At 37.6% G+C, this 25,814-nt stretch overlaps 1 protein-coding gene across 6 annotated transcripts in view; it reads left to right on the forward strand.

Annotated features, from left to right (window-relative positions):
- Positions 1-3,459: 3,459 nt before the first annotated feature.
- The window catches only part of GPBP1 (GC-rich promoter binding protein 1), a 72,371-nt gene continuing 50,016 nt past the window's right edge, over positions 3,460-25,814 (forward strand). For 3 of the 6 annotated variants that reach the window (XM_082382384.1, XM_082382385.1, XM_082382383.1), the window contains exons 1-2: positions 3,460-3,673; positions 4,910-5,877. The gene's annotated coding sequence lies outside the window, so the exon portion shown is untranslated. Of the gene's footprint in view, positions 3,674-4,307; positions 4,352-4,909; positions 5,878-25,814 lie in introns of all 6 variants that reach the window. The other 3 variants (XM_082382386.1, XM_082382382.1, XM_082382387.1) reach the window with 3 other exon arrangements.

The following is a 25,814-nucleotide window of genomic DNA, read 5'->3' on the forward strand; positions in this document are numbered from 1 at the left end:
GTCTCTATTGTGTTGTATTTCTAAAAAAAAAAAAAAAAAAAGACATAGTTGTTACTTTCAGGGATCTTTGAGTTCCATGGTAGAGACAAGTAAGAAAATCAGCAACTATAATCTAGTATAATAAGTGTAGGGGGATGATAAGGAAGCTCCTGGACACTTTCCAGGATCAAGGTAGAGGTAAAAATGGGTAGATAATCATAGAGGTAAGCACAGGGTTGTACAATGGGAACACAGAAAAGGAACACTGGATATAGTTACATGGTTTCCTACAGAAATATTTTATTTTGCTCCCCAATTGCTGCAGATTTGGGGGCAATAAAGTTTTAAACATTGTTATTATAAAATAGTATATTCAAATAGTACAGCAGTGAAGAAAACAAAAAAAATCCTGATTTGATGATATTAAAGTTATTCTTTAGTTACTTCTATATAAATATACCTACTTTGAAAAAATAATAGATTCTGATGCTATATATACTGTTTTGCCACATACTTTTATCTCTTAACATATTGAACATCTTTGCATATGTTGGCCTACCTTATTCTTTAACAGCTGTACTGTATTCTACTATATGGATGTACCTTAGTTTTTTAACCAGTACTTGGTTGGTAGACGTTTAGGTTCTCTGGTTTTCACTATTACAAATAAGTTGGAAATGAATACCTTCATTTACACATCATATATACTTGGGCTAACATTATTTTGGAGCAAGCTACTTAATCTCTTTGTGACTAATATTTATAAAACCATTGAAAGAATTACCAAACTTATTCAATATTTCTTATATAGGGCTTGGTTAAAAAAGTGTTCTTTCAAACTACTATAATGTATGTTCATTAATAAATTAAAATACTCTATTATGTGATAAATCCTTTGTTTAGATTTCACTAAATGAATAAAATAATGGAGAACATGTTACTGGTTGGAGACAAGTTCTCGTATTTAATTTTTTAGTTAGCTTTTTCCTAACGATTAGAAAAGTAACATAGGCCCTTAACAGGTATGAAGAATAAAGATCCTCTAATATTCTGCTACCTGGAAATAAGCATTGGTAACATTTTGGTATCTATTCAGTCAGACTTTATCCTTTGATATATACTTTTTTTAGATGACAAAAAATGGACGGTCCTGTAATCTACCTCTTATTTTTCTTAATGGTATGCTGTGAACATCTTTTCATGTGACCTTTTTTTTTTTACAAAGAAGTATATCCTCATTTTTAATGGCTTCATATTCCATCTATGATGTACCATTATTTACTCACTGTATTTATATGCATTTGGGTTGTTTCCTTTTTTTTTGTAATTTTAAGCAACTTATCAATGAGTATCTTTATAAATTATTGGACACCTTTCCTATTTTTTACAAATAAAAAGACTAAGATGTAGAAGATCAGCTGATACGGGTTAATGCAAATGCCTATTCCTTATACCTTCATCTAGGTTTTACTCTTAAATATTTGCCGATCTGCTAGGAGAAAGTAGTAGGTCACTATTAGTTTTATTTTCGTTTTTTCTGATTTTAGTGAGGTAGAGCATCTTTCCATTAATTACTGACACATACATGATTAGCTTGTTCATGTCCTTTGACTTTTTAAAAGAGTCAGTATGGTTATCTGTTCCTTAATTTCTAAGAGCTCTTGATGTATTTATTATGTAAATTAAACATTATTAGATATTAAGGATAGCAGCCAAGTGTCTATAATTAAGTATTAACCTTTTTGTCATCCATGTTACAACTGTTTCTCTACTTCATTATTTGGTTTTCAACTTCACAATGTCTTTCGCCATAGGAAAGGCACAATTCGTGTTTTTAAATTAAATCAATAATTTTCCTTTGTTTATTGAATTGACATCATGCTTAGAAACAGAAGGAGAAGCAGGTCTTGTCCCAATACGTAAGTTACTTCTACGGAAGCAATGTGGTGTGGTGGAAAGAAGGTGAATTAAGACCCAAACGGACTTGCGATAAAGTCTGGTACAGGCAAGTTGTGGCACCCAACTTCCATGTCGTGTAACCCGAACCAGTTTCCTCATCTACAAAATGAGGAAAGTAACACCCACTTCAGAGACTGGAATAAGGATTAAGTGCTTGGCACAGACAAGGAATCTAGCAAGTGTTAATTTCTTTGCACTCAGCGAGGCATTATTAATTGCCAAGTGTCCACCTCCCCTACGAAGACTAAAAGATTGGGAGGTGTAATTTTTGAGGTGAGTTTACATTCAAATATTCTTTCAAGGAGCTTTTAGAAGCAGTCCATTAAACTACAAACCCCATAATGCATATAAAAGAACCATAAAGTTTCCGTGTATGAAGTCTTCGTGGCTTAGAGGAGGGCGAAGAGCCAAGTACTTTTTATTCTCTGGATTTTCCCTCGTTAAGACACCTTCCCCCCACGTAATCCGTAAACAAACATGGTTACTTTTCTTCCTCTTGGAAGGCTAATTTCACAGGTTTCAAAGTGAGCCTTCAGTTACAACGCGAAAAGGTATCGCAACTAGAAAATGGTGACGCCCACAGAATTCTACACAAAATCGTCTGAGCTGTGTGGGACCGAGACACTTGAAATAATTCTCCCCTGCTGTAGATTTAATAAAGAGAGAAACGATAATTAGCATGATTATATCCAGTAGCCATTTTTATCCCTTGAGAATCTGGGCTTCGTTTCCAACGAGCGAGTCTCGCCTCTTCAGTCACCAGCCTTCCATACCTATATTATTTATGTCCGACACCCTCTAATATCTGCACACGGTAGTGGATCCACTGCTTCAGGGCGCCCGATTAGCCCTGCGCCAACCCTGCCGGCGCTCCGTCCGCGGAGCGGCCGTGTACAGGCGAGCATGTGATCTCGCAGCCGCCCAGGCCCCAGCGCGGTACTCGGCGCATCGCGCGCGCCGCGGCACCTCCGAACATCGAGCAGTGGAAGACGCCGCGGCGCGCGCCACTCGAGCCCGCGCGGCCGCCTCCCGAAGCATCGTTCCCCTCTGGCATTCCCACCCCCACCCCGGCGGCTCCACCATCCCAGGCTCCGGGCTGGCCCCGGACTGGGGGAAGGGCGGGAGGAGGGGCTCCTCAGGGAGCAGCGGGGAATTCCCCCTTCCACCGAACCTTCCCGATTGTTCACCGTCCTCACGTCAGCAGCAGGGGGTAATCCCCAACTCCAGCTGCTCCTGACGTCACCGCGCGGAGCCACCGCCCCCTGCGCGCCCCTGCCTCCGGGACCTCCTCGAAGCCCCGCCCCTAGGCATAACCACGCCCTCCTCCCCTCCCCCCAGCCGCCCGACGTAGAGGGCGGAGCTTCTTTGGCCGGGGCGTGAACGGTTGCTTGGGCCAGAAGGTTCTTTGGTGGAGGCGCTCCTCCTGCTGCCCCGCCCAGTAGGTTTGTTCGTACCAATTCTTCCACACCCTATCTCCCTCCTCCTTCTCCTCGCCCCGCCTTTCCCCTCCCTTCTCCTCAGCTCCTCTAGTTCCTTCCCCGCCTCGCCGCCTTCCACGATCTCGCGAGACTTGGCCCAGAACATTGCGGATCGGGTCGGCGCCATTTTGGGACTGAGACTGGTCGTGGGGGAGGGAAAAGCGGCAAAAGGGGATTATTCAAAGTACCGAAAACCTCCTCCCGGGATCGAGCGCAGCGGCACCCCCAGGCCAGGGGCACCTCTGGTGTCGCAGAAGGTAACAGCGTCCTCTGGGCTCGGCGCCGGGGTCTGGGGAGGGGAGGGGGGGTGCCCGTGTCGGCGTTAAGGTTTGAGGGGTCGGGAGCGGCGTTGGCGGCGCGAGGTGTGAGGCTGCCCGCGGGCGGCGGCGGGGGGGGGAGGTGGCGGGAGAGCAAGGAGAGAGAGGGAAGGACAGCGCGGGGAGGCCCCTCTAGGTGTTGGCCCGGGTGGAGCGGAGGTGGCAGTCGTGGGGAGGGGGTGGGTGGCTTAGCCTGGGCGGCTGGTGGGGGGGGTGTTGTTTGGCGGAGGCTGGGAAAGAGTCCGGCGCCGTCCGTGCTTGGTCTTCCCCCCTCCGGCCTCTCGCACGCGCCCGCCTCCTTCCGCACCGCTGCCGCTCTCGGAGAGCTGAGGGAGTCGAGGCCGAGTTGTGGCCTTCGGTGGTTTCTCAGCGCGCCCGGTCAGCCCGCCTCTCGAGGTCCGTGGCCCGAGCTGTGGACTGAGGCGAGCGCTGCCTAGTCCCTCTGATTCCCGTGGGGTCTGAGGGGACTGGTCTGTTTGGGGGAGAGAACAACTCTGAACGCGGTTTACGAAAAGGGCTAGGTTCTTCCACCCCCTCAGTGTTGTGAGAAGGAAATCTGTTTCCTTAATTCAAGGAAATTGGGAGCCCTCACATCTCCTTGCTGCCCTTAGAAGCCGGGTAAGTCTCACCTTCGGGCGAATTTAAGGAATGTTCTCGCCCCACTTCTCAGGCACTAACCTTCCTACTCTGAGCGGGGAAAACATGCCTCTTCTTTTGGACATTCTGATTTGGAGGGAGCGTCTTTCTCTTTATATCCCTCATTCTCTAAGTTGCATTTAGTAATGCTCGGTGGCAGCACACCTTTCTATTCGTTTTCCTTTGGTAGATTGAATAGAAAATACAGAAGGTCTTTTGTAAGATTGTTTGCTTGTTTCACAGTTTGTAATATTTACTCAAAGTATAAGGAGGTTTGCTTATATAATCCTGTTAGCTTATATCCGCACCCCCTTCCCAGTTGAAATCAGCGCTTGCCCTCCATAATACCATCTCCCATCGTTTTTCCCTTGTCTCTACATATCTTGAAGTCCTTTTCATACTGTTGACTTTTTTTGGGTGCTTGCTTGGTATAGAAGTGCATTTCTCTCCAGAGGTTGACTGTTTAGGATGGGGATTAATTTTTAGCTCAAAATTAAAGCTCACTGTGTAATTTAAATTGTTTTTTTATAACTTTTACAGGTGATTGAATTACTCAGATATGAAGATCATCTTCTAGGTTTTGTGTAAAAAGGCCCCGGATATTTCAAGTGGCCATTTTGGAATTACAATGTTTCTGGATAATTTTGCCCCAGAAGTTTATTAAAATTGGCAAGAATCATCTCTGAAGTGAATTGATAGTAGTGAACAATTCTACAAGCTTTAAAGAGACCCAGGCATTTCTTCAGTATTTTGGTTCAGACGGATTATATAACTGGTTAAAGTATTTCAGCTGGTGGTATTTTTGCCTCCCCCCCACCCCCCCAATCCCTCCCCTGTTGTTGGTGTTCTTCAGCCAGAACTGTAAGATATGTTTGATTTGTGTACTGAGTAGTTTCTCTGCAGTTTCAAATTACTGTTTAAATATTGCTGAAGTTTCATGGCAGTTTATTTTTACCTTTATTTAAAGTTTTAGGAATTTTTGACCTCAGCCCTTTTCATGTCACAATGGGACAGCTTTTCTAAATGAAGACATTGAACGAATACAGAGTTTTTTTGCTTTTATCTTTTATTTACATGGAAATTTAAGATGTTGCAGTTTCCCAGCAGCATGGTAGTATTGAGATAGCTGTGTGTCTCTGTTTATGCTGATGTTTAGGAATGCTCTTCAGATGTGAAATTTTCTTTTTGTTTTTGCTTTTTGGCTCGTAAATTGGATATTTCATCTGGAGTGGATAAGTACAACAGTGACAAGTACATGGAATAATAAAGAAGACTTTAAAATCTTAAATCCAAGGAACTTGGCTAATTCTGGAGATAGCCATATGAAAACTTTAAAACAGAAGTATGGGTAGCTGACTGAAGTAACTCTATGTCAAGTAGCCATAGGTTAAGTATCTTCAAAGAACTTGGATTTTATTTCAGAGGATACAAAATAAAAAAACAAACTGGAAAACATAAAGATTACAGAGAAAAACCCAACACCTTCCTGTGCAGTCCTGTTGGAATTTGTAAGTACCGTATGGTGAGCAAATCAAATGTCCGTTTGTAAACTGTAATGAGAGTCAACTTTATCCCTGTGTTATTCTTGGAAGCCTTTCAGTTTCTTGCAGTAAGATTGCTTGGCTTCAGTTTCCTGGGCAGTCTGAAAACAACTATTAAGTAAATTGAAATGCAGAAAGAATTAAAAGTTAAGAATATTTCAGATGGAACAGTCCAAATTTGAAGTTTTCGTGCTTCTAAAGTAAAAGACAATCCATAGGGTCAGTATGGCTTTATGGATTGGTAGAAAGGTAGGAAAAAAACACAACAAATAGCCAGTTTATTTTTCTAAATATGAGTGTAAATTGTGTTCTAAGTGCAGTTTAGTGTTCCAAATTAGAATTAGGTAGTTGTTTAAAACAAATTAAAGGGCTTGACTTTTAATCTGGTATTTCATGAAGTAAATTGTTTTAAGGGTAACAGTTCCTAACTTTTTAATCCATTATAGAAATTTCTTGAAACAATTTTTGAAGTGGTTTTGTATTTCAAATTATTCCTTAAGATCTGAGTTCCAAAAAGTCAGTTCATTACTAGGAACAGAAACTGAGAGGAAGTGAGCAAGGTGCACTAAGAACCTTTCAAATAACTTAAAAAAAAAAAAAGAGTATGTTTTCTCCCTTGGAAGGTTATACTGCCTTAAGTTTATAAACAAAGCTTGTTAAAAAAGTTGTGAATGTTAATTGCTATAATAGAAATCTTTTGACAAATAAGAGTATCATGTTTTAATAATATTTGTATATTTGAGTATTGAGTGGTGTTACGATTTGTTACTGCATTTAGTTTTTCAGTGAATCATAGGCATTGAGTAGAAGTGTTTGTTTTTAAAAAGTTAACTAAAGTTTATTTTTAAAGCAATTTATATTAACAGATCAATGTAGCTAAAATTAGAGTTTATTTCATTTAATTATTTTTCTGACATTAAAAAATTGTAATTTTTGAACACTTTGCCAAGATGGTCTAACTGGTCAGTTGCTCATTTATTTTGAACCCAGAACTTTTTGTTGTTGTTATATTGTTGTATCTTGTTAGCTCACTTAGAGCAGAAGAGGTAGGCGAGTCCGAAAGATTGTAGGTATTTAGATATACATATATGGTATTTATTTTCTGATGTAAAATTGAGATTAGAGTTCAATAAATCTGTTAAAATAGAATAGGATATTTGTGTTTTCTGGGTCAGAGCTGTGTGTAGTACTTCTAATTGAGTTTCCACCTTGATTTATGTAAAATTATGGTGAGAACAACCCCTCTTCCCCCCCCCCCCCTTATTTTTTATGCTTCGGAGAGGCTGTATTTTATGTATTCTTTAACTTAGTGGATGTTCAAGTTACTTGTTTAAGAGCATGCATTTTAAACGTGATTGAGAAGTTGAACTGGAAGTGAATGGCCTTTATTTATAGAAAAGAACCACATAACATTTACTATTTGTGATCATTTTTCTTTAAATTTTTCCTATTGATGTTGTTACTCCAAGGAGTAGTATCAGGATAACGATTATTCCCTGACCAGGGTTTTTTTTAAAAATATAAATTTATTTATTTATCTATTTATTTATGACTATGTTGGGTCTTCGTTGCTGTGCGCGGGCTTTCTCTAGTTGGGGTGAGCGGGGGCGGCTACTCGTTGCCGTGTGCGGGCTTCTCATTGTGGCGTCTCTTGTTGCGGAGCATGGGCTCTAGGCCCGCAGGCTTCAGTAGTTGTGGCACGTGGGCTCGGTAGTTGTGGCTTGCAGGCTCTAGAGCTCAGGCTCAGTAGTTGTGGCGCACGGGCTTAGCTACTCCGCGTTATGGGGGATCTTCCCAGACCGGGAATGGAACCTGTGTCCCTTGCATTGGCAGATGGATTCTTAACCACTGTGAGACCAGGGAAGCCCGACCAGGTTCTATTAACTTTAATCCTTGGGTAGTCTGACATTTGTGAAATTTGCTTACAGCAGTTGTTCAAGGACAGATTCACTCAACTTGAGTTTTTGATAAATATTTCATTATTTTCTTTGCATTGAAATATACAGTACCAGTAGTAACTGGAACAATTGCTGGGTTGTTTCTTTTCCCCCCTTAAGTACCTCTGTCTCCCCCACTCCCATTTTTTTTCCCCTTTTTTTCCCCTCATGTGCCTGAACAATATATAGGTTTAAAATAACAATTATAATGACTAACGTTTATAGATGATTGTGTCATGTATTTTGCTGTGTACATAGTATATCTTAGAGGAAAGTACTACTGTTACAGTGGTATAGGTGAGAAATTTAAGATTTTAGGGAGACTGAGACTGGGAGAGAGTTACTTGGTTATGACCAAGGTTAGGTTGGAGTCTTGACCAAATTTCCAAGTCTGACTCCAGAGTCCCAAATGCTTAATCACTAGTCATATTTAATACTGCCTTCATGTGGATTTAACTTTATTAACTCATTCTGTTTGAGCATTATCACTGATGTTTTTGTTTTTCTTCTTATTTACTGCTTCTTTTTGGTTAATATTGATTACTAGTGGAGCTTGGGGGCCAGCTGAAAGAAGATAAACTACTGTTAGTTTTGCTATTTGTTAGTAGCTATTTGAGTGATAACTTTGGTTAGCTAAAAATTAAAATGTTGTTTCAGGTTATGGAGTGAACATAAGAGAGGAAAAGATAAAATTTGAAGTTAACAAGAGAAGGGAATAAGGATGAGAACCTCTAATCTGAAAGTAAAATTACAAGTGAGGATAGAACCTAAACCCAGGCCAGATTATCTTTGAGTCAACCACTTTTTTTGCTTAATTTTTGATGAAAATGTTTTGATAACAATTTAGATCCAGGTAAGGGTAGTGATGTAGAAAAAGGGTAATTTCTGGAAGTTAGGAGATTTTTGGTCTGGGATTTGGAATATCTAGAAAAGGGCCTGTATGACCTTGTATATTTACTTATCTCTTTTGGCCTTAGTGTCTTCATAAAATTGATGGTTTTGTTAATTGTGAGGTGTAATATAGAGGTAAAGTTTTATTTTAATTGTAATATTTTAAAATTCTGCTTAATGTATTTTACATGTCAAACCAGTATTTTAGTTTCTGAAGTTATTCTATCTCTTGTTTCTGTTAATGGCATTACCTGCATGCCAGTCATGCCCTGCCTACTCACTTCCAGTTTCATTTATTGTGCTAGTTTGGCCCTTGACTAAGGAAATAACCTCCTAACTCATGTGTTAGCCTTTAGTTACATTCAGTTCTCCACAAAGTCTCCTGTGGCCAGAGAAGTCTACTAAATTATAGTTCTTGGTATTGTTGCTTTAGCAGCCTTTAGGGTCATGTATTTGGAATATTTAGGGAAGAGTAGGTTGGAAAGAGATGTATTCCCTGCCCTCCCTGCTTTTAATGATGTATGTGTGAGGGGCTCCTAACATGAATTCTTTTTGGCTATGTGGTTTGAGAAGTCTCCGAAATTGATAATTTTGGTGGTGCTTCCATGTATTTTCTTGGAGAGCAGGTTCATTTCTTTCAACAGTAGCATCGTGAGAAACAAAATGTTAAAATTGTTGAAGACCCTTTGTGGTTGGGTCTGTCTTTTTCAGTTTTACCTGCTTGCTTTTTCCCTTTTTGTTAGCTGCCCCACCTAGCAGAATAGTTATAGGCTTTTGCTCTGTATCTTTTCAAGTAGTTGCTGGTTTCTGCATCATTTTATACAAGATATCCTACTCAGTTTCTTGTTCTTTAGTCATCTTTCTGTTCACAGCTTGAGGAGTGCAGTGTTTTTGATCTTCATTTTCTACCCTTTAATCCAGTTTTCAGGTTATATATTTTTAAAACCATATTTAAAAGTTTTTTCCATACTTAAAACAATTTTTTTAAGCAAGAATAAGAATTTTAAAAATCTTACATAGGTTTTTTTCTGTTGAAAGTCAACTTGCAGATAATGTTAGAAAACATTCTTCAACTGAAAAAGTGTCATTTTTGTCTTTACATATGTGTACTAGTAAAAACAAGTTAGCTTTTCAGTGAACATAAATACGCAGTTGACTTTTGAATGATGTGGGGGTTATGGGCACCTACCCTTGAAGTGGAAAATTCACACATAACTTATAGTCGACCTTCAGTTTCTGAGGTTTCTCAGTATCTGCAGTTCTGCATCCACGAATTCAACCAGTTGTGGATAGTGTAGTATTTACTGTTGATAAAAATCCACATATAAGTTGGCCTGCACAGTTCTAACCTGTGTTGTTGTTTAAGGGTCAACTGTATATTCTTCTAACCAGTGAGTTTAAAGAAAAATAGTATCGCACATGGATTTTCTGTGGGTCAGAAGTTTGGTAGCAGTTTACCTGAGTGGTTCTGGCTCCCTCCATGTCTTTTCATGAAAATCTCAAGGGTTGCACTCATTTGAAGGCTTGATTGGGGCTGCAGGATCTCCTTCCAAGAAGGTGTACTCATTGGGCTGGCAGGTTGATGCTGGTTGTTGTGTGGAGAACTCAATTTCCTTACCATATGCCTTACCATATGCAGACCTGTAGCTGTTTGAGTTTCTTGACATGGCAGCTGCCATCTCCCAGAGGAAGTGATCTGAGAAGAGAGGTAGGTAGAAGCGTGATGCCTTTTATGACGTATTCTCAGAAGTCACTTCAGTCACACTTTCTTCATGAGAAGCAAGTCGTTAAGTCTAACCCACAGTCAAGGGGTGAGGAGTTAGGCTCCACCTTTTGTCAAAAGAATTTGTGGACATAGTTGAAAACTACAATAGGGGTAATTCTTTACAACCAGTAGTTGTGTCAGTATAACTAGCTAAGTCTTCACCCCACAAATAGGAGGTTGAGTTGTTATAAGTTTAGAGAAGAAAGTGTATTCTAAATTTGTATCACTTTAGAAGATTTAAGTCTTTCTACCTTATGAACCACTGTGAGATATGTAAGGTTTTCCACCCCTTGCACTAATCTCCCAATCTGTGTAATAAGGAAACTTTTTTATCATGGTAAAATAAACATAAAGTTTATCATTTTAGCCATTTTTGAGTGTGCAGTTCAGTGACCTTGAGTACATTTCCATTATTGTGCAATTATCATCACCATCCATCTCCAGAACCATTTTTATCTTCTCGAATTGAAACTCTGTGTACCTATTAAACATTAACTCCCCATTTCCCTTTCTCCCCAGCCCCTGGCAATCACCATTCGACTTTCTATGAGTTTGACTATTCTAGGTACCTCATACCTATTGATATTATACTCTTCAAAACGCTTCTTAAATGTTCTGAGTGAAATCTTTTAGGAAATCAGTTACGTTTACTTCATAATAAAATAGACTTCATTGTCCTAATTAAAAATTTGTGGCAGAATAACGCATGACATATTATGCATAAATAAAACAATAAAATTTACCAATTCAACCGTTTTTAAGTGTACAGTTCTGTGGCATTAGGTACATTGACATTGTTATGCAGCCATTACCACCACTCAGCTCCAGAGCTCTTTTCATTTTGTAAAAGTGAAACTCTGTACCCATTAAACCATAACTCTTCATTCCCTGCTCCCCGCAACCCTTGGAAACCACCACTCTACTTGTTGTCTTTATGAATTTGACTAGGTACCTCATATAAGTGGAATCATGAAGTATTTGTGTTTTTGTGACTGGCTTATTTCACTTAGCAAAACGTCTTCGAGGTTCATCCATGTTGTAGCATGGGTCAGTCAGAATATCCTTTTTTTAAGATACAATAATCCATTATATGTGTGTACCACATTTTGCTTATCCATTCATCCATTGATGGACACATGGGTTGCCTTTACCTTTTGGCTATTGTAAATAATGTTGCTGTGAACATGGGTATACAAATATATGTTTGAAGATTTGCTTTTAATTCTTTGGGATAGATACCTAGAAGTGGAATTGCTGGATCATATGGTAATTCTATTTTTAATTGTTTGAGGAACCACCATATTGCTTTCCATAGTGGCTGCACCATTTCTTATTCCTATCAGCAGTTCACAGGGGTCCCAGTTTCTCTTTATTTTTTCCCAACATTTGTTGTTTTCCACGTTTTGTGTTCTAATGGGTGTGAAGTGGTATCATTATGGTTTTGATTTGTATTTCACTAATGATTAGTGATGTCTGATGTGCTTATTGGCCATTTGTATGTCTTCGGAGAAATATTTATTCAAGTGTTCTGCCCATTTTTAAACCAGATTGTTTTTGTTGTTGAGTAATAGTTCTTTATTCTTGATATCAGCATTTACCATAATGAGTGGATTTTAATAACTAATATTTATTAATGCTTACCATGTTCCAGGCAGTGTTCTAAGCTTTTTAACTGTATTAACTAATTTAATCTTCATAGACACGGTGTGTGGGAAGGTTCTATTGTCCTAATTTTATAGATGAGAAAATGAAGTCAGATTTTAAATTGCTTGCTAAGGTTACACAGCCAGTAAGTGAGTGGTATTTCTGAATCCATACATTCTGTATCCAGAACCTAGATTCTCACCCATTATGGCTCATAGTTAGAGTTGTAGGGTGACAATATAAAGAAAGTCAAATACTATTTTGTTTCAGGAACTTAGAAGATATTTTATTCTTAGCGAGCAACTAAATTTTATTTTCCTTAATATGATACAGTTGTGACTTGTTTATAATAAAATGTTCTAATGGGTTCTTTTTCAGGAATATTCTCCTTTAGGATCACTTCATAACTAATGTTATATAATATTTTAATTTAGAAAGTGCTTTTCCCAATTATCATGTAGAAGAAATGCTATTTCCATTCAGTGGTTTAAGAAACTCAGTCTGAAATTAAATAGTTTACCCAGGCTTCTCAGTAAGTGACAGAACCATAATTTGAATTCTGTTTATCTTCATTTTTCTGTTACAGTTACCTTCCTTAGTGTTCTAAGTAGTAGGTTGTATTGTAAGAGCAGTGCTGTCCAGTAGAACTTTGTGAAAAGATGGAAGCATTTTTTTGTCTATACTGTTCAGTATAATAGTCACTAGCTGTATGTCATTGTGGAGTTTTGAAATGTGTCTAGTGCAGATGTGGATCTGAATTTTAAGATTTAATATTAGTTTAAATTTAAATTACAATGTATGGCTATTAGCTGCCATATTGGAAAGCACAGCTCTAGAGCAGTGGTACAGAATCCAGTCAGATCCCTGACCTTTTTAAAGTGCACTTTTTAAAGTGTGTATACTATCCTGAAATAAAATATCCTATGCATATAATATCACAATGATATACAGGTATAAAAAAAAGGACATTTATAATAATGTATTTCAATATGTAATAGCACAGACACCCACCTCCCTGCCCCCCACTTTCCAAAACACCCTGTACAGGTTATTTGCCCTTCTTAAAAGAAGCAGATGATCTATTGTTCTTAAGTACTCTTGTCCTTTAAGGAAGAAAAGTACTTCAAGTTGATTAATAATACAGTGATTAATTGGAGTACGTTTCCTTTATTTTTATAGTATTTACTACCAGGGTAGTTGAGCGCGTAGTTATCCAACATTAAAGCTATCATATGGTGTAGTGACATGATGAGCATCTTTTTATGTGCTTTGGTGAAGTGTCAAAGTCTTTGGTCCATTAAAAAAAAATTGGCTTGTTTTATTAAATAGTAAGAATTCTTTATATATTTTCGCTACAAGTGTATTAGATACACGTTTTGCACATTTCTCCCATCTATGGTTTGTCTTCATTTTCTTAACAGTGTATTTTGAAGAACAGGCAGTTCAAAATTTGTAGTGAAATTGGTTACTTTTTTCTTCATGATTTGTGCTTTTTTTTAAAAAAAATATATTTATTTATTTATTTATTCATGCATGTATGCATGCTGTGCCGGGTCTTAGTTGCAGCATGTGAGATCTTCGTTGCAGCATGTGGGATCTTTAGTTGCGGCATGTAGGATCTTTAGTTGCGGCACGTGGCTTCTTAGTTGCGGCATGCATGAGGGATCTAGTTCCCCGACCAGGGATCGAATCTGGGCCCCCTGCATTGTGAGTGCAGAGTTTTACCCACTGAACCACCAGGGTAGGCCCCGATTTGTGCTTTTTTGTGTCATAAGAAATTTCTGCCTAACCCCAAGTCACAGGATTTTCTCTTGCTTTTTAGCTTTCTTCTAAAAGTTTTGTAGTTTAGCTTATATTTTTATGTCTGTGATCCATTTTGAATGATTTTTTGGCCTGTGAAAGGGTTTAGGTTCATTTCTTTATTATTATTATTTTTTTAATTTAGATATTCTACTCTCCCAGTTCAATTTGTTGAAAAGACTTCGTTTCCCATTGAATCATGTTGGAGTACCTCTGTTGAATATCAGTTGACCTTATGCATGTGGAACTATTTGTGGCCTCTTCCTTGATATGTATGTATTATGTCAGTTCCACAAAATAGTAGTCGATAAATACAAATGGTAGTTTCTGATCTTTTTTTCTGCTCTATTGTAAAGCCTGTTTGACATCTTTTCTTTCCTAAAATCTTTTACAGGAAATTCGGATTAAAAGGGGAAATCGGTTTTATGGATATGTGAAGTAAGACTGGTTGCAAAATAATGCCATCCTGAATTCATAGAGCAATCTTCTTTTGAGTGGCTTGAAATGTTAGATATTATCTAATTTATACTTGAGCATACTTGGAAAATAAATGACAACATTTCTATATTGGAAATGAGAAAGTAGGATACAAACATACCATCTTATTTACTGTAAAACATTGGCTCAACAGTGGATCTGGGATTTTTATTTCTTGAGTACGAGTTTAGGCTAGAGATGTTCATTGCCTAGTAGATATTTGAGTGTCTATGTGCCTGTACTTCCACTGGTTCTTGTTTAGTAACAAGGCAAAATTGTAAGGTTCTTGAACTCATGTAGTTTGTCTGCTCTGAAGTTCTGTGAATACAGAGTAAACAGAGTCCTTAAATTTGAACGCTGATTTCATCCCATCTATTAAATAATAGCTATTTGTTGTTGGCCAGGCCAGCCTTTGTAAGACTTTTATATCCTGCTGTAGTAAAACTGGTTCTTTTCCTGCTTCACAAAGTTGTCATTAGAATCAAGTGAAATAATGAATGCTAAATGCTTTGAAATTGTAAGATGGTAACAAACAGTAGTAGTAGTAGTATTGTTATGGCTGGGTCAAATAGATAGTAGTGTTTGAGGATCATATGATCAACCAGGAGGAAGATTGTGGATAAGGGAAAATAGATAAATGTAAGTTGAAGGGACAGAACTGAGCAGAAACCAGGTATATTTAGGTTGCATTATGACCAGTTTAAAATTGTTGAAGCATAATGCATTACACTCTTCTGAGGTAATTGTTTAACCTGCAGTATGGTACCATAGTTTTAAATGGCATCTTTATGCAAAAGATCTTCCCCATATTCTACTATTGTAATTTAACTAACCTTGATTTCTCCATTTAGTTTACAAATTTAACATATCCAAAACTGAACTTTTTTGAGTGTTTCACAGCCCCATACTTTCTCCATTCTTCCCTAGCTCAATAAATGGATACAGTATCAACCTATTCAAGCTAAATAACCAGGGCTCACTTTTGATTCGTTCTTTTCCTTCCATCTAATCAATTAGCAAATCTATTTGCTCTCCCAAATATGTCCATTTCTATTCCTCTGTCACTGGGCTTATACAAGCCGCCATTGTCTCTTATTTGAACTATTTGCTGTATAGCCTTGTAACTTTGTTATTGTGCTATTCTTACACTCCTGTAGTTCATGATTCGCAGAGCAGAGTGTCTTTCCATTGGACCCTAAGAATAACATGCAGACTTCATAGCCTACCAGCGTCTTCATTGTTTGTCCCCTTCCTTTCTCTGCAACCTTGTTTACTGTCTTCCTAGACCACTGACCTTTGCCCTTCTTTCTCTTCCTTGACTACACCAAGCATTTTCCTTCCTGTCTTTGGGCCTTTATGTTCTGCCTCTTTTTTTCCCTTGTTAGCTCAGTTTTGACTCATGTTACATTCTGAGTGACTTTCTCTAACCATTCTATGTAAAGTGGTCAACCCCCTTCCTGTATCCTTTGATTTCTCTTGTTACTCTATATTATCCTGTTTATTTCATTCAGGTCAGTCTCTTAGTTATCTTATTTACTCTCACCCATGTTTATTGCATAAACTTCTGAGGGCAGGTACCTTGTCTCATTTGTTTATTGTTATATGCTCAGTGCAGTTACTTGCAGAGCAAGAGAATTGTTAACAGCAAAAGAATTGTTAACATCTTAGATAATGTAACTTAACTCTTTTTCCCCCCAAATTGAGTATATATAATTGGTATTTTTATTATAGAACTGCTGTTTAACTGCTTGGGGACTAGGTAAAATTTGTTAGGAGATTATTTACAGCCGAGTTTCTTTGCTGTCTGATCATTTAGAAGCGGTTTTATCTGCCTAGATTTAAATTGTTACGTGAGCTTCTAGTCTGTTTGCTAGATTCAAGGCTGGCTTTGGATTTGCTGTTGCCTTTCTGAGGGGACTGCCTGATAAAGACTTCTTTATTATGACCCTGGCCTTTCAAAAAATTTCCCCAGTTTTGAAGTGTTCAGTCAGAGGGATTGAAATCTAGTGAAATTGCCCTCTCAGGTTTAAAAAGATAAAACACACTTTAGATTTCAAGGAGTGACTTTGAAATATGTGGGTGGCTAATTGAGACTCCTCATTTTTGGAAATCAGGAAGGCCATAATAGTTCACTTATATTAACTAATGTCTTTATTTGAGGAAACATAATCCTTTTACATTGTCTCCTCAAAGATGCAAATGCAGATTTATGTCCATAGAGCTTTAATTATTTTTGGTATTATTACAAATTTTCTCAGTTTGGTCTAGCTTTGGATCTTACAGATCCCTTGCAGGGGACCTTATTTACTAAAGCTCTAGCAGGATGCTAAACTTGAGGCTACTGCAGCAAGTATCATTAGGTGAATAATGAAATCATTGCTTCATGCACGCTAGCTAGGTTGAAAACTACCTGATAATCAAGATGTTGTCTTAAGGACTTTTCCTGTGCAAGCTTAGTTGCCTCAAGTTTTTTTAACTCAACTGATAGTTTTAGATTTGTAGTCTCTGGTCTTTCTTCATTTAAAATGAGTACCTTTTATACGCACATTGTGGAAATGGGGAAAAGTGAGTAAAAATGTTGTCACCTTAGTCCTTAAAATTAGGGCCTTCCAAAGACTGAATTTGATGAGAGGGCAAGAGTCTTATTTGGAGACAAAGTTGGCTAGGTTAGTGGAAAGCAAGTTGTGACTGCTGTGGTAGTTCAAATTACTCGTCTTTTTTTTTGTTTTTTTGCCACGTAAGAGACTTTTTGTCTAGCAGATTGAGATCTGTATTTTGTATGGTTTGATATAAAGCTATAGCTGAAGACAGTGCCTGACAGGTAAGATTAAAACTTAAACTCAGAACTTAAAGACTGACCTAGGTGCTTGTTAAACTTAAAGCTAATATTTTATATAATGCATGGTCTCTACCTAATGTATCCTGGGTTATTTACAGCATGTGTAGGGTGTGTAGAGTAGTTAAGAATTTGAGCTGCCACTGACTGTACTGTGACCCTGGGAACTTTAAAATGTGCTTCACATCTATATAAAAACCTGTTTTTCTTGTTTTGTAGAAAAGACAATATCAACCTTCTGGGGATGTGGTGAGGACTAAATGAGATAGTACTTGTAAAGCCCTAAAGCAAATTGCCTAGCAGATTGTGTGTGTGTCTGTGTGTGCGTGTGTGAGAGAATATATATATTCAGTGTATATTTTTGTCTTATAGCCATTTATGTCGTTAAATTAAGGTACCTGAATTTCCCAGTCTTTTTCATTTTCTAAAAATTTATTTATTTTTAGCCACACCACGAGGCATGTGGGATCTTAGTTCCCTGAGACCAGGGATTGAACCCATGCCCCCTGCAGTGGATGTGCGGAGTCCTAACCACTGGACCGCCAGGGAATTCCCCAGATCTTTTCATTTCATATCAAGGGTCCTGTATCTCTTAGCCCTTGGTGAATTTATTCATAGGGTTAGGCTTTATAACTTCATTTGTTGAAACTTGTTTGCTGCTCTTGGGATCCTGCTCTTCAGCCTAACTTGGCTTCAGAAAAAGGTGGATTATGTTAAAGAGTTTGAGGATTCAAGAAGTGGTAAAGCTGAGTCAGACTAAAGAGAATTTAAAATTATTTTGGATACATGCACCTCGTGCAAATTACAAATAGTACAAGGGTTTTTATGGAAAAGTCACCCTCTCTGTCCTTTTGTCCAGCAATAGTTCTTGTCTGAAGAAACTTTTTTACGAATTTTTCTAGGGAGACCTTATGTATATATAAGCACATTATATTTTTCTTTCTTATACAAGTAGTAGCATGATGTCCTCTTTGCTCTGTAACCTGTTTTACTAAGGAACTACCTTGGAAGTTTATTCCATATTAATACCACTAGACCACCAGGGAACTCCCGAGAATGAAAATTTTATATGTAAGATCTTTTTCTGTGAACTCTTTATATTCTTTCCTCATTTTTCTATTGAGTTCTTTTTCTGTTGATTTGTAGCAACATTTTATGTAGGAAGGGAAAAGTCCCTTTATATGTGCTTTATGTGACAAGTATTCCCTGCCCCCCTCCCCCAGTATGATGTTTTCTTTGATCTTGGTTGTGAATTTTATCATATAGATCGCTTTTTGAGTTCATATGTAAATATATTTTTATTACTTCTGTTTTTGTGTGTCATACTTAGAAAGGCCTTCCTTCCCCTTTCTGAGATAATAAAAATTTCCTCTACTTTTTATATGACTTTGCTTTTTTCTCCTTTAAGTCTTTGATCCATTTGATGATTATATTGAGTAAGCTTTGAGGTAGAGTTGTCCCAGCTTTTCTCACATACTAAATTTCTGTATGTGTCAGGTATATTTTGTCTACCAATGATGTTTCTTTCAATTCACATATTAATGTTATGGTGAAATTGTGGCTTTTAAAGTGGAGTTACGTTAGATAAAAAGGAGGTAAAGAACTATTTAATCTGGAATTAAAGAAACTATATTCTTAAATTTATGGTTTCCTAATTCTAGAAAATTGATTTGAAATGCAAATTATCAAGCCCATTATTCTGTAAATAGGACAGTTGTATTTTAAAAAACGGATTCTATGCTGTAATTTAGATGAAAAGACTGAGTAAGATTTTTGTGTTTGTAACTCCAAACAGCTGGTTTGGAACTAGCTGTGACACCATGGGTATAACCTCTTCAAGCTAACGTTTTTTGTTTTTTTTTTTTTAATTTGTAAAATACTTTTTCTTATTAAGAAGATTGAGTTGTAAAGTGTTAACATGGTATCTGCATTGTAGATGCTCAGTAAGTATTCTCTTTCCCTTCTCTGTAATGTTTACTTTTGTCAGTAATTTTTTATCTCTACTTCCCTTCTTAAAGATTTCTACTGTTCTTTGCTAATAAATCTACTTACGTGGAGTTTCAGCACAAAGTAACCAATTATGGAATTAAATTGATACCACATTCATTGTCATTTAGTCTGGTGGATTTCACGTTTTGGTAGTTTGAGGATAATCATTACCAGTATCGCGCCTCTGTTTTTTTACGTGTAATTGCCATTTCTGATACCTGGGAAGAATGAGCTGATCTCCCCCCCTCCCTCCCTCCTGTTCATTCATTCCATACTAGTATGTGTTCTTGTGGAGAAAGTTGTTTAAAGTGGTGTTTTGGAGTATCTGCTCCATAAATGTCATTTTTCTTGATGAATTGTGTTATTCAGAAAACATATGTCAAATATTTTTTTATGAGAAGCTTAATTGTGTTGAATGGAATAGCATATATATATATATATGTATATATATATGTGTATATATATATATGTATATATATATATGTATATATATATATATATGCTGAATCTTTTGATAAGTAATTTGAAGTGAAATGGTTAAGGTTTTTCTTTAAAAATTTTTTTATGCCTTGGATCTTTTCAGTTTTATTGAGATGTAATTGACATATATGATTAAGTTTGTGTACAACATAATGTTTTGACTTAACATATAACGTGAAATGGTTACCACAGTAAGTTTAGTTATTATTCATTATCTCATGCTGTACATTACACCCTTAGTACTTATCTTGTAACTGGAAGTTTGTACCTTTTGGCCACCCTTATCCATTGGCCTCCTCAGTCCACCTCTGTAACCACAAATCTAATCTCTTTCTATGAGTTTGGTTTTTTTTTTTTTTTTTTTTTTGATTCCACATATAAGTAAGATCATACAGTATTTGTCTTTCTTTGACTTATTTTACTTAGGATAATGCCTTCAGAGTCTACCCGTGTTGTCGCAAATGGCAGGGTTTCCTTGTTTGTTTGTTTTTTAGCGTGTACCACAGCTTCTTTATCCATTCATCCATGGATGGAAGAGTTTTAAAAGTGATAGTTGCTTTATCGCATTGAATTAAATTTTGAATGCTTGATATTTAAAGTAGAATTTAAATTCTAAGCCAGTCTTAATGTGTATTTACCCTACAGTACTGCACAAGTTCATACTGATACTTCCAATTCAATTTTAGGACCACAGGGTTTTTATTTATTGCCTTCTGTCTTACCATGTGCATTTCCTTCCTTCAGTGCTTAGAATCTTGGTTCTCAAGGAGACTTTTGGACTGTTTTTTTTGTTTGTTTGTTTTTTGTAATGGAACGCTTTCATGGTAATTTGTTTAGGTTTTCTCTTTACTGGGGATATTTTTAGTAAATTGTATTTTTATAAAAATTGTCCATTTCTATATTTTCAACTTTATTTACAGAGTTGTTCAGATGATTTCTTACGATTTTTTGTCATTTTTGATTTTATATTCTAGTAGCTTCTCTATTGATCTCTGCTCCCCCCCGCCCCCCCAGAACAGTTTTGGGATTTATTTGTAGTTCTTCAGCTTTTCCAGTTTGTTAACTATTGGTTCTGTGAATTTGCTTCTTTTCACTTACTTTGTTTTAAAATTATGTGTAGAAGAGTCTTTTTGTTGTTTTGATTTTGTTATTTTTAGTTTCATTGAATTGTGGTCAGACAATGCTGTTTGTAGGTATGTTTGAAATTTATTAAAGATTTTTTGGTGGCCTAAGATGGGTGCTTGAAGAAGATATACTTTCTGTATTTGGGGGTTTAGTATTTGATATATAAAATCTGTGAACACCTAAATGAGTATGGTTTAAATATTCTATACTCTTACTAATTTTTTATCCATTAGATTTTTATTGGACTGAGCAAGGTGTGTTCAGGTCTTCTATGTTTTTCTTGTATCAACTGTATTTTCTGGTTTATAAAAGTGTCTCTTTGTTATTGGGTGCATAAATATTAGAATTATCTTGCTAAATGTACATTTCAGTTATAAAGTGTCTGTCTCCTTTAATGCTTTTTAGTTTGAACGCTACCGTAGCAGTACACGTACTGATCATTTTCTTTTGCATTGTCTAATCTGCCGTTAATCCTATCAGTGTTTTTCATTTCAGATATTACTTTTTTTTATCTTTAGCAGTATCTTCTGTTTTTCCTTTGTGTTCCTATTTTCCCTTTCTTTAAACATATAGTTGGTTTAATTACCTTGTCTGCTAATTCTATCATAGCCATCATTTCTGGATATCTTTCTATAAAGATAGATTTTTTTTTTTTTTAATTTTTTTTAAAATTTTATTTATTTATTTATTTATGGCTGCGTTGGGTCTTCGTTTCTGTGCGAGGGCTTTCTCCAGTTGCGGCGAGCGGGGGCCACTCTTCATCGCTGTGCGCGGGCCTCTCACCGTCGCGGCCTCCCTCGTTGCGGAGCACAGGCCCCAGATGCGCAGGCTCAGTTGTTGTGGCTCACGGGCCCAGTCGCTCCGTGGCATGTGGGATCTTCCCAGACCAGGGCCCGAACCCGTGTCCCCTGCATCGGCAGGCAGACTCTCAACCACTGTGCCACCAGGGAAGCCCAAAGATAGATTTTTTTTTCTTGTTATTGGTAGCATTTTCCTGCAGCGCCCCCCCCTTTTTTGCATGACTGATAATTTTTGATTGCTGAAAATTATGAATTTCATTTTGTTGAGTGCTAGATTTTGTTGTTGGACTTTGCTTTGGGAAACAGTTAAATTGGAATTAGTTGGATCCTTTAAAGAAAAATTCCATGGGAAAATTTACACAAGTAAAACTTTCAATTTAGTGAAAATCCTGTAGTGTTAAAATTGAGTTGGCAGGGACTTCCCTGGTGGTCCAGTGGTTAAGACTCTCTGCTCCTAATGCAGGGGACCTGGGTTTGATCCATGGTCAGGGAACTAGATCCTGCATGCTGCAACGAAGACCCGGTGCAGCCAAATAAATAAATAAATATTTTAAATAAAATAAAATAGACACGTGTCTGTCTGGTAAAAAATTTAAAAAAAAATTGAATTGACGTGCAGACTTTTACTTCTGGCTGTGATGGACTAACAGGCAACCAGATAACCACATTTACCCACTCATCTGAGAAATCTAAAAAGCCAGGCAAAATGTATGAAACAGGCTTTTAGATACTGGTTGACAGGAGGTGGTCAATGTTATAAATGCCCCAGCTCATTGCTTGAAGAAAATTAATAGGTTACAGCACAGGGAGGGTGAGTTCAAGCATAGTCTGGTGGTCTTACTAAAAGTTAAGGAGACAACTGAAAATTTGAAAAGGTCGAAGTAGGTAGAATTTGTGGGGCAAAGTATTATAGTAGGAAACTTGGCAGGAGAGAGAACTCAAAAGGGTCCACTCAAGGCTTTGACTTAGGACTGACCTGCACGTGCGCATTTGGAAGCGACTGAAGCCAGGGAATAGAACCACCAGAAAGGAGTAGGTGAAACAATTCCAAAGATTTACATAGGACTAGGAAAAGTCTTTGTTTCCATCAGCCTCAGTGGAAAGACCACCTAATAGATGGAGCACCGGCAGTAAATGGAGTATAGGCAAAGTCTTCAAAAGGATTAGCTCCAATTAGTGGGGCAAAAATTAACTCTAGACTACAAGCTTTTCTGGACCCACCCTAACAAAGATTTTTGTAAGTTTGGTAGGTGAGTAGTTCCAGTATTTTAATTTGTGCTTCTCTTGTTATGAGAGTAGCAGGGCATCTTTTCCTGTTTAATAGTTAATTTTTTAATGGACTGACTAGAAAATGTTGGTCACTGGTCTTTTTCTTTCTTTTTTCTTTTGGCTGCACTATGCAGCATGTGGGATCTTAGTTCCCTGACCAGGGGTTGAACCTACAATCCCTGCAGTGGAAGCGCGGAGTCTTAACTGCTGTGCCGCCAGGGAAGTCTCACTGGTCTTTCTCTTTCCTCCTGGCTGTTAGGAACTGTTTGAGAATGTATTTATCTGCCTCACACTTGATATTTTGGGTATGGCTTTCATGATTCAAAATACTTTTTCCCTCAGCACTTTGATTGCTATTTTGTTGTGTTATAGCAGGAGATCTTTAAGAAGTTTGATGCATTCTGATTCTTTTCCTTCCTTTACAGGAGTGTTCTCTTTTTTATTTCTCCTGAAGTTGCTATTTATCTTTGGGGTTCTGAAAATTCCATTTCGCTAGTTATTTCTTGAATTATTTGTTTCCTTTGTGTTCGTGGTTTTTAGTGGTCTCTCTCCTATTGCCACTTTTCCTTAAAATGTTTGATTATTATTTCATATTCAAGAATGAGGTGATAAAAAGCTGTTTGGGACTTTTGTGTATGTGAGCAGTGTTTATTGAATGACTGTTATGTTGAAAGACTCTGAAAAGCCAAATATCTTTGTCGTGTCAGCGCTCATGTTAGCTCTTTATTTGGAGAATCTACCCCGATTCCTTTTTTTGTTTTTTTGCGTGATAGTTAGATACTCTTGTGTGCATTCATATACCAGACAGCAAGCAGTTCTCCAATTTTTTGTGGACACACTTAACTGGGTGTTCTACAGTTGAATTCAGTTAGGATTTTCTGACACCAATTACCTGGAGTTAGTATAGACCCTTTAGTATAGACCCTGCAGGTTAAGGGCTCAGTCCCATAGGACTGCCCTTCTGCCCCCAATTCAGATACCAACCTCAAGTAGTAGATTCCCAGGTTACCCACACTTCTGTCTGATTTGGCTGCAAATTGGAGATTCCCATGCCCGCAAAACCCTCCTCCATCCTTAGGTTCCATATTTTGCTGTAATGGTTTACAGAATACAAGGAAACACCACTGTTACTGGTTTATTCTAAAGGATATGCTAGAGGGCACGACTGAACAGCCAAATGAAGAGGTACATAGGGTGAGGTCTGGAAGGGTCCCTGTGGAGTTTGGGGTGTACCACAACTTGGAAGCTCTCTGTACCCCTTCCTTTAGGGTTTTTACAGAGGTTCTAGTACCTGGGCATGAATGGTTAAATCACTGACTTTCAGTGATTCACTCCAAGTTACCAAATAGTTCCTGGGAACTTTGTTCCTGGTTTTCTGTTCAAAAAAGGTTTGCATTTGAATGTTTTATTAATTGTAACACACATGCACTAATGTGCACAGATTTTAAATATACAGCTTGATAAATTCTCACAAAATGAACACACGATGTTAACACCATTTACTAGCATCCCCAAATCTTTGTGTCCCCCTCATTTCCTAACTTTGAAATGTTTTTCATCTTTGGTTTCTCAGCCTCCTTAGCTCTCCACATCCAGTCATCTACTATCACTCACCTGTAGATTGTTTCTGCAGTCTCCCTCTCTCTGCCATTTTTTCCCCACTCCATATCCATTGTTACTACCCCCTTATTTTTATTTTTATTTTTTTAAGTTTTTTCTTTAATTGAAGTGTAGTTGTTTACATCCTTGTTGTTTATCTATTTTATATATGGTGTTGTGCATCTGTTAATGCCATACTCCCAATTTATCCTTCCCCACCTGCCTTTGGTAACCCTAAGTTTGTTTTCTATGTGAGTCTGTTTCTGTTATGTAATAAGTTCATTTGTACTGTTTTTTTAGATTCTACATATAAGAGATATAAGATAATATTTGTCATTCTCTGACATATCACTTAGTATGATAATCCCAGGTCCAACCACGTTGCTGCAAATGGCATTATTTCATTCTTTCTTATGGCCGAGTAATATTCCATTGTGTGTGTGTGTGTGTGTGTGTGTGTGTGTGTGTGTGTGTGTGTGTGTGTGTGTGTGTGTGTGTGCGCGCGCGCACGCATCTCCTTTATCCTTTCATCTGTTGATGGACATTTAGGTTGCTTCCATATCCTGGCTATTGTAAATAGTGCTCCTGTGAACATTGGGGTGCATGTATCTTTTCGAATTAGAGTGTTCGTGTTTTCTGGATATATGCCCAGGAGAGGGATTGCTGGATCATATGGTAACTCTTTTTAGTTTTTAAAGGAACCTCCACACTGTTTCCACAGTGGCTGCACCAATTTACATTCCCAGCATCAGTGTAGGAGGGTTCACTTTTCTCCATACCTTCTCCAGCATTTATTATTTGTAGACACTCTGATGATGGCCATTCTGATCAGGTGAGGGGATACCTCATTGTAGTTTTCATTTGCATTTCTCCTAACACTTAATGATGTTGAGCATCTTTTCATGTGCCTGTTGGCTGTCCGTATATCTTCTTTGGAGAAAAACTTATTTAGGTCTTCTGCCCATTTTTTGTTTGGGTTGTTTGTTTTTTTTTTTTTTTTGTTATTGAGTTGTGTGAGCTGTTTGTATATTTTGGAAATTAAGCTCTTGTTGGTCATATTGTTTGCAAGTATTTTCTCCCAGTCCATAGGTTGTCTTTATGGTTTCCTTTGCTGTGCAGAAGCTTATAAGTTTAATTAGGTCCCATTTGTTTATTTTTGCTTTTATTTCTGTTGCCTTGGGAGACTGATCTAAGAAAATATTGGTACAATTTATGTCAGAATGTTTTGCCTATGTTCTCTTCTAGGAGTTTTATGGTGTTATGTCTTATATTTAGCCATTTTGAGTTTATTT

This window comes from Balaenoptera borealis (assembly GCF_965194805.1).
Source record: "Balaenoptera borealis genome assembly, chromosome: 2".
Lineage (NCBI taxonomy): Eukaryota > Metazoa > Chordata > Mammalia > Artiodactyla > Balaenopteridae > Balaenoptera > Balaenoptera borealis.